The 9,923-nt window shown below is 27.8% G+C and overlaps 1 protein-coding gene across 1 annotated transcript in view; it reads right to left on the bottom strand.

The window, feature by feature from the left end:
- LOC111619926 (F-BAR and double SH3 domains protein 2-like) overlaps window positions 1-9,923 on the bottom strand; it is a 199,857-nt gene that overhangs the window by 137,451 nt on the left and 52,483 nt on the right. The window lies entirely within an intron of this gene.

Here is a 9,923-nt window from a genome sequence, read left to right as displayed (position 1 = left end):
CATTAACCATATTGTCCATTCGATATTGCATACTTTCATTTTCTATTTTCAAATTAGCAATTTGTTGTTCAAGATTAATTATTTGGCTATTCATTTTTTGATTCTGGACTTTAGTTTCTTGGATACTATTACGAATCTGGTCCAAATCTTCTTTGATAATAGTCATTTGACTTAATATTCTCGTATTAGAAACATTAATTAATTCAGAAATTTTATTCCATAGTGTTATACTTGATATATCAGATGAATTTTTTCCTGGCGAAGAAGATAAAAAATCAAATGGCTCACCTGATAGTTGTGAACTTAGAAGTGTCGTTTCAGTGTTCAAACCTGCGTTTGCAGAGGATGGTTCAGGAGAAGTTCTTTCGACGAGTAAATTGTAGTCAGTAATTAACCTGGTATTAGTGGTCGAAGCAGATTCCTTTCTACTAGTTGATTTTGACTTTTGAAGTGGTGGTCTTCCTCTTTTAATTGGCGAGCGTTGCATATTAATTATGTTGATAGATTTTCCAACAATTATAATGTTAACACACAGCCCAAACAAATAAAATTTTAACGTAAAATTATTTGACAGGATACATTCTTTACCTGTATTTGAAGTGAGTAAAAAAACGCGCCAGCAGCTTCGGCAGACAGAAGCGCCCCCCGGAAAGACAAATTTTTATGAAAACAGATACATAAATTGTAAATTTAAGGAAAATAAATTCTAGAGCTTTTTCTGTACCTTGTGCATCTCTCTCATTCATTAAATTTAGTTGTAAATTATGCTACCAAAGTAATAGTTAATTTTTTAACATTGTACAAGAAGTGTACACGTTTTTTTCTACATCCCCTTATAGATGGAACATACTGAATTGTAATATCAGTAGTTTAACATTGAAATCTGTAAGTAATACAAAATGGGAGAGCAGAATAAATACATCAAATATTTTAATGGATTTTTTTAAACTCCTGTCAACTATACAGAACTATCATAAAAACATACCAGTAAATTCCTAATGGTTGGGTTAAGTTATAAATCTACTCATGATTCACGTAATCGGGCGAGGGCGGCTAAATATCTAGCAGGCAGGCGGCTAACAGCCTGGAACTGGTCCTGGATAGAATTGGATGCGGTATACATGTAGCATCCACCCAAGGTCCTAGTCTTCCACCAGCCAAACCGGGTGAGGTTGGTGCTCTGTAAAGTGCATGCGCGAATCTGGCTTTTTGGACAATATAGTGCTTCCATTCTGCCACTAATATTCGAACATAAATAGCAATCTTATCTTTTTTTTCACGTGTAGTATAGAAATTTGTAATAAGATACATAATGCGGTTATAATAAAATACTGTGCGATTATTTTCATATAATTAAAATTAATATGTGTTTATTTTTTTTAGAAAATACAAGGGAAGCGGCGCATCCACCGCTTCCAATGACGACACGCCACTGATAGATATGCAACATCAGTGTAAAGAAAAAGTGCATCTAGACCTATTTACATTTCCAGTGATTTGCATGATACTAAAGTATGTTTTAGTGTCATTTAAAGACCACATTTATAGAACAATGACGATTACATCTGAGTATAATTATCAAGAAAGAGAATTTAATCTGAAAACAAAGTAGCTTCTTTCTTCTACATCAGGAAAAGGGAAATCTTGATCAAATTATTAAAATTGAATTATGAAGCAATGAAAACAAAGTCAGGTATAAGAAGGATCTTAAGAGTTCTGAGATGATTTTATTAAATGGAAGAAAAAGAATCTCTGGAAGAAGATTGAGATATAAACAAGAAATAAATTGATTTTCAAGTGAAATAGGATTGTTTTTGATTTTCTGATGAATAAGAAAGATAAGATTACAGAATGAGATAAAGCATATTAGGTACCCCTCAAAAATGGGCCATCCATAAATGATGTCATACTAAAATCCCATTTTTAACCCCCGATGTCTCATTGTCACTTTATGACAAAGCTCCCCTCACAAATGATGTCACATTGGTTGTTATCCCATTAGAGTTTTTGCATTATTATGACATAAATATACTACATAAATCACTTAATAGATTATCAACATAAAATTAATTTATTTGCACTTTTATCAAAATGAGTGATTTTATGTTAATGTCTATTATGGGTTTGTAAAGTGTTCTTCAACTGATGCAATGAGAATGCTTTGTCCTATCCCAGGAGGGAATTAAAAATGTGGAATTTTAGCATAAAATCATTTATGGATGGTCATTTATGAGGGGTATCTGTGTGCTTTATCTCCTTCTGTCTACAACATTAGTATCTATCTTCTGCACCTTCTGCATTACATTCCCTAATGAAGCATTCCAAACAAATTCAAAAGTTGTTTACCCAATCCATCAGAAGCACTGCAGGCTGCAAATTTAAAAATACATTTCTTTTTTCTTTGAAAATATTCTAAAAGTTAATTTTGAAGTTTTTAAAAAAATTTGATAAACATTTTTAACAAATCCAACATACTAAATAAGTGCTTAACTTGTAAATACAGTATCCTGTGCTTGTCTTAGTCCTATATTCTGATGGATATCAAGGTTCTATGTGTATTACCTTGTATAGCAACAGATCTTAAAGACAAAGACAATCTATGACTTTATTGCAACAACACAAAAATTTCATAACATTACTTATCCTAGCATTTGTTTGACTTCATATTTGTATCTAAAAACAAACTGATGAGTAATTTGTAACATATGAATAGTGAGAATGTGATGAGATAAATTTCACATTATTATAGAAATTAAATTTTAAAAGAATATATTTTAAATGTAACATATTGTATTACAGTAGATGTAAAAAGTGATGTCACAAGTATTATTCACTTTTCTACTTTGTCACAATTGAACTACTCTACCTCCCCCATAAATAATGTCCTGCCTTACAGAAAACTCCATCTTGATTACCTTATACATTTTTCCCATTTCCCACTCCTTTATGCAACCACTAAGGAGTGGGAAATGGAAAAAATATATAGGATAATCAAGATGGAGTTTAGTGACAACAATGCATAATGATACAAGAGCCAAAGCACTCATTATATAAGCTTATAATAAGAATGTAGAAGTTCAGTTTGATATAGCTAAGATAATTTTATATATTCACTAAAAACTAAAAATTTATGAGGAAAACCTGCGAAAATAGAAAAAATTCTAAACAAAATTGTTAGATGATTACTTTACAGGAAAAAGTCTTCGGAACACAGTATTTTCAGTGTTAAAAAAAGCTTGTTCAAAACAGAAACCTGCCAAACTGCAAAAAAATATTTGGTACTATGTGAGTCCAGTTTATATAAGTTTTACTGTATATATTGTCTTATGATTGGAAATGATTAATAAGAAAACATGTGAAGAGGTAGTTAATTTTTTGTATTTTGTTATCTTAGGATTAATGTAGATTTAGGAGATATGCAGAGTGTGTGTACTATAGAATGTGATTACCTGCTTTTGAATTTTATAACATGTTTTATTTTGTTTCTAGAATTTGGTGAATTGTATGTATTTGTGTCTTCTTTTATATGAAAACTCTGAAGATAAAAGATGTCTGAAAGTACTTGGTTTATAGGTGTATGAAGTTTTTACTCCATTGAAAAGCAGATAATGTTATAATTACATTAATGGTTGGAATGTTTTTATTCTAGCAGTTCAAATCTTGAATATAACTATTGGGTTAGATTTATCTTAGGTAGCCAACATGGCTGCGCTTCCGACTGTTCATGGTCCAGACGGACTCCTCCCGGAAGGGAGCTGCCAGCAGGCCGCCGAGTGCCAAACATCACTAGTTATTGATTCACGGTAGTTCTTGAATAAAATAAATAAATAAAAAAAGGAAACATCTACTAAAAATGTACTAATCTAACAGAAACGAAACAAATCTAACCGAAGCACCGCCATTTTGGCTACCTAAGGTAAATTTGACCAACTATTGAAAAAAATAAACACTTTAAGTGTTTCCTTAAACCAAATAGAAAGTGCTTATTCTTTAATTTCTGAACTTTTTCAAACTTGTATAGTTATTCACAGTTAATCAATCAAATACAAAATTCAAATGTTCTTGCAAAATACTTGAAACTGTAATTTTTATACCAAAAAAAAAAAAATCAATTAAATATATTTCGAAACTCCATTTTAATGATACTGACAGTTTTTTAATTTTATCGTATTAATTCTGTTATCTAAACTTGAAAAATTTTAGATAACAGAATAATTTTAATGTTTCAGTGCTCCTTAATGTACTGTACTTAAGATTATCTTTCCAAATAAATAAATGCTAAATTCTACAATGCTGTATTATTTTTGGGCTATATTTTAAATCAGTTAGATGATAAAATAATTATCTAAATTATTTAATAAATGATAGTCTAATTGCCTATCTTTAGGATGATTTTACGATTTAATTAACCTAAGCAGACATCATTTTCCAAAAAATGTAATGAAGATATTATAATTAGGTAAAATTTTGTTATGGCTTGTTATAGCTAAGGCATGTGATAAGCAATGCATATAGACAAATCATGATAATCTTGTTGATTGTTATAATACTATAGTCAAATGGTCTGCCATAGAAGTTCCAAAGAGAAAAAATAAATAAATAGATATAGTAAAACCCAAATTGTTAACCAAACTTGAGCCTAAATTGCCAGATTATTTTTCTGGTTAAATATCCCAAACTATCAACCTGGAAAAAAGTTCAAATCTCATTCTGAATAAATCTCATTTTCTAGAATTTTTATTATTATTTAATTAAATGCAAAATTAATTTCTAATTATTAATTTAATTAGTTTAAACCTAGTTACTTTTATAATCTAACTGCACAAAACAGAACTTTAAAAAAAAGGAAAAAAGCCATGTTATAGTTTTATCATAAAGCTCTAAAGCTCACCTCTTAGCCAGTAATGAAAAGACCTGGGGACAGAACAAATGCACTACTTCTAGTGTAATATGAAAAATATAATTTGTCATATTTTTGCTTAAATTTTGTAAAATATCAGTTATCTTACTGATCTTACAATTTTCTAAACTGAGTAGATTGATAGTCACTAATAAGAATAATTTTTATCTTTAGTGATACATAGAATGAGATCTAATTTCAATTGTGACAGCTACCTTACAGATCCACATGGAAATGAAATTCAAAAATATATGTTAAAAATAATGGAGTAATTTAAATTTATGATTGGATACAGAATTCTGGCTTTGTTTATATTGTATATTTTTATCTAGAAAGATATTTTTAAAATTCACAAGTTCACAAACTTTAAACATTCTTCTAAAATATTTAAAGTTTGTGGACTTAATAGGTCATATATAAACTTAACTTAAATTTTTTAACTTTGAAAATAAACTATAAAAGCTTGAATATGTTTAGAAATTAAAATTATATTCCTGAAATAAGCAATTTCTATTTTATTTATTTGTGTAGAAAAATCTGATCTTTATTTCTTTAAACAAATTTTTTAGAAAGTCAATGAATAAAAAGATCTATGTTTTATTAGATTATATTTTTAATATCTCAAACTCTGCTAAACTTATATATACTGTATCTGAAACGAACATTTGCAATGCAAATCACAAAGATGAAACAAGAAAATTGTCTTTTGATATTATTTTTAATAGATAAAAAATATATAATACAAAAATTGCTAGCACTTTCAATAAGACAAAGTTATCAGGCAAAAATAAATACAGTAATACCCCGAACTTATGCAATAGGTGGGACTGAGCGATAACCGCGTAAGTCGAGGTATAATTTCCCAATTTATGTAAAATCCAAGTTGGATGTATGTAAGCTAATAAATGTTCTCGTTAATCTTATCTCGTCTTTTGATTTGTTCATGGTTACAAGAAATCACCACATAGTGTCTCTCAAGTCTCCATAGATATAACAAACACAGATATAAATAATGTAAAATAAATTGTAGCTATATGTTGATTCTGNTCTTTTGATATTATTTTTAATAGATAAAAAATATATAATACAAAAATTGCTAGCACTTTCAATAAGACAAAGTTATCAGGCAAAAATAAATACAGTAATACCCCGAACTTATGCAATAGGTGGGACTGAGCGATAACCGCGTAAGTCGAGGTATAATTTCGCAATTTGTGTAAAATCCAAGTTGGATGTATGTAAGCTAATAAATGTTCTCGTTAATCTTATCTCATCTTTTGATTTGTTCATGGTTACAAGAAATCACCACATAGTGTCTCTCAAGTCTCCGTAGATATAACAAACACAGAAATAAATAACACAAAATAAATTGTAGCTATGCGTCGATTCCGTGCGACACGTCCGAACATGTAAGCTGAACAATAGTGTGGGGGGCGTGAGTAATCAAGAGTTGCGTGGCGCTGAAACAAAAGACGAATCGATGAGATTTGAAAATTGCATAACTCCGGGTTCGCGTAAGTCGGGGTAGCATAAGTCGAGGTATTACTTTATAACTAGGGAAATCTATCTTTACTTTATATGTTCAATAAAAATCTGTTAAAATTTACATGTTTTACTAGTATTCTCAAACATCTGTACTTAATCCTTATATTCCATATTTTGCCTAATGATAAGTTTGTCTTACTGGAAGTGTTAACAAATTTTAAACTGTATTATATGTTTTTAATCTAATACAAATAACATGAAAAGACAGTTTTCCTGTTTTTTATATATTGAAACTTTGGCATATCTCATTCTTTTCCCCTATAACAAGTTACATAGTTTAACTGAATATAATTTTTGTGTTCAGACAGAATCTTGATTGTTCTGTCAGATATCCAACATTAGTTCCATAGCATTGAAAATGCTTTATCAATTTCAATGTTCCAGTAAAATCTAATGTTAATTAAATTATTCTAAATAATAATAAAGCAAGATATGAGCACCCTAAATTAATTTAATATAAATGAAAAAGTATTAATGGAAAAATAAACATTTTAAACCATATTGAAATTCAGCTTTAAGAAATAAAATTTAAATCTGAAATTTAACTGTTTTCTTTTTTAAATAAATGCTTCTAATCAAAACAATACAATATAGTTCTCAGTATATAAGACAAAACAATATGGCATGATAATATGATGATAATTATTGTAATGTTACGAAATCATATATACATTGAAAAAATAGAAATAACAATTTTGAATCACTAAACTACAAAATCTTAATATACATCAAATGCAACAATTTATTTGTCATAAATATATATTATGCAAGAGTCATTTTATAATTAAAATAAATTTTTAATTAATTTAAACATACTTTAATTATAAAATGATATAGTGAAGAATAAATATGATAAAATGTATATTATTATAAAATAGGAAAACTACATAAATTATTTTAATTACTTTAATTAGTTTAAAATATTTTTTAATTAATGAAACTTGTCCTTTTTATTTGATAAATAATATTTTAAGAACAAATAAAAACAAAAATTTATTATAGGATGTTTATTCTGATGTATTTGATTAATTGTATGTAATACTTATACATTATTAATATATTTTAAAAAATTTTTATAATTTCCAATGAATTAAAAAATTAAAATATATATTATACATCAAAAATAAACATTGTATTTAGCATGCTTCAATTACATATTTTACAATCGTTAAATTACATATTTTTTCATTTTAATATACTGTATATACAATGTAGTGAATTCATCAATTAACTACTGTTTTATATATCAGAACTTTTCCCATGAAGAATTTCTGACAATGTTGCCAAGTCTTATAAAAATTTAAACACTATTTAAAAATTGAGTTTGAACTGTGTTTTTAAATATAATTCATTTTAGAATTCATAAAAACATTTTAATCAATTCTATGAAATCAAGATTCCTATTGTAGTAAATATTCTTATAACAAATTTCTACATTATGAATTTAAATTTTTTTGCTATAAGAAGAAAAAAAGACTGGAAAAACTTAAATAAAACTATTTAATTATTAACCTGAAAATATTTATTAAATTGTGTATAACAATATACAAGGGACATCAAAAATTAATGGCAACAGTGCTACAACACTGCATGTATATTTGAAATTAGTTCTGTGCATTCTAATTTAGAATGTTGCTGACCTGAAGCAGATCCTGTGTAAGATTGAAAACATTTATCGAATTTACATTAAATTATTTACTGGGATTTTCAAGGTTTTGATTGGTATACTTAATAAATTAATTTACATGCAGTAATTATGTTACAGACCTTTAATATAATCCATTTCCATATCTCTCTGGTAGGCAATGAACTCGCAGTGTTACTTATGGTCTCTTGGAGAGCATCAAATGGCACAAATAGTGTCTTCCCAATTACTGTAACATACTCTCCACATGGACTTCATTTTCCTGAATAAGTTGTATTACAGTGGAATATGGCTTATTCAGAAAATGTCAGGAATATGGCAAGTGTTCCAAGGTTTTCTGTAGAGTAACTCCAGTTGTTTTTGGTGCATTGCAGGATATATAAAAATGTGTAATACAGTGCATTTATGATTTTCTGTCTAATATATCATGGACCAACATTATACCTTCATAGTTTTAGGTAACAGTTATCATGACTTTAGCTTATTAATTTACTGCCTTGACTGCCTGTATGTTAATCTAACAATTGTAAATGATAGTGCTGGGCTAGCACCAGGTAAGTGATGTATTTCTTCCTGGCCCTAGCAAAATGCATCAGTCCACCTGGATACAGTACCACAAGGCAAGGTTTCAATCTTGCAAGCTTCCTTTAATCTGGCATTAATCCTTGTCATATACCAATCACACATTATGTGGACTTTTATAAAACTTAAAAACTTTTTATTCCTTTGGCAGTCTGCACCACTATGTTAACTTCAACACATTCTATAGAATATTTTAACTGCTTAATCAAATACTTATTAGAAAGTAAGCACATATTAAGAAGCAGACAACACAACTACTACCTAGTTTTTGATTTCTTTAGTATGTGTGCATCAAGATTGGACTGTTGCCATTAAATTTTGGATGTTGCTCATTCCTTGTACATAGAAAACATGTAACATTAAATATTATGCAAATTAAATGGCAATGCACACAAAATCATATGATGGAAGAATAGATCATCATATAAATAACAAGAAAGGTAAAAATGACAAGTTTTTATTATATTGTATGTAATTATATGCATAGTCTGCTAACAAATTTAGAATGTTTCCAGAAGTTTAAGGCAAAACAAATTTTTTAAAACAGGTATACTCTGATTAGTATTCAAGTCAAATTAAACAATCATAAATTATCAATAATTAAAAATAATGTAATATGAAATAAAAATACAATAAATAAATAGGCAAAGATAATGATATACCTTTTAGAAACTGGAATGTTTTTAACAGTAAGCAACACAATATCTTCCATTAATTTTTTTTTGCTGGAAACACGCAGAAGGTGTTGTGTTGCTTATTAAGCAAAGATAAATTTCATAACATTTAATGTTTTCTGAATTCAAACATACATAGAAATACAGGAAGACTCCCATGTTTTAATTATCCTGTACAGAACTGATTTAGGCTTATAATTCAGTTTCTCTATTTTATCATAGAAAATTTGAGATGATTTTATATGTAAATGTAGAAAGAATAATTAATATACCAACCATCTTATTAAAAGAAAAAAGAAAAATCAAAGTAATTGCTTCTCTATCTGTAAGTGTATTTAGTAAAACTTTTATTAAAATTTAAAAAGTAATAATTTGAAACTGTCTGCAATTTTAACATTATTTCTTCTTAAATTAATAATTGAAAGTTAATATAAATAATAAAACACACCTTTAATAATCCAGCTAATAAAAATTAATAATATAATAACGCTTTCGATCATTTCTTAACGATCTTCTTCAGTTACCATAACATAGAATAAAATCGAACACAAAAAAGAACATAAATACGAAATTAAAA

Source organism: Centruroides sculpturatus, unplaced genomic scaffold (genome assembly GCF_000671375.1).
Source record: "Centruroides sculpturatus isolate CEXI.00-Female unplaced genomic scaffold, Cexi_2.0 scaffold235, whole genome shotgun sequence".
In the NCBI taxonomy this organism is placed as follows: Eukaryota; Metazoa; Arthropoda; class Arachnida; order Scorpiones; family Buthidae; genus Centruroides; species Centruroides sculpturatus.
This window is presented reverse-complemented; position numbering and strand designations above follow the sequence as displayed.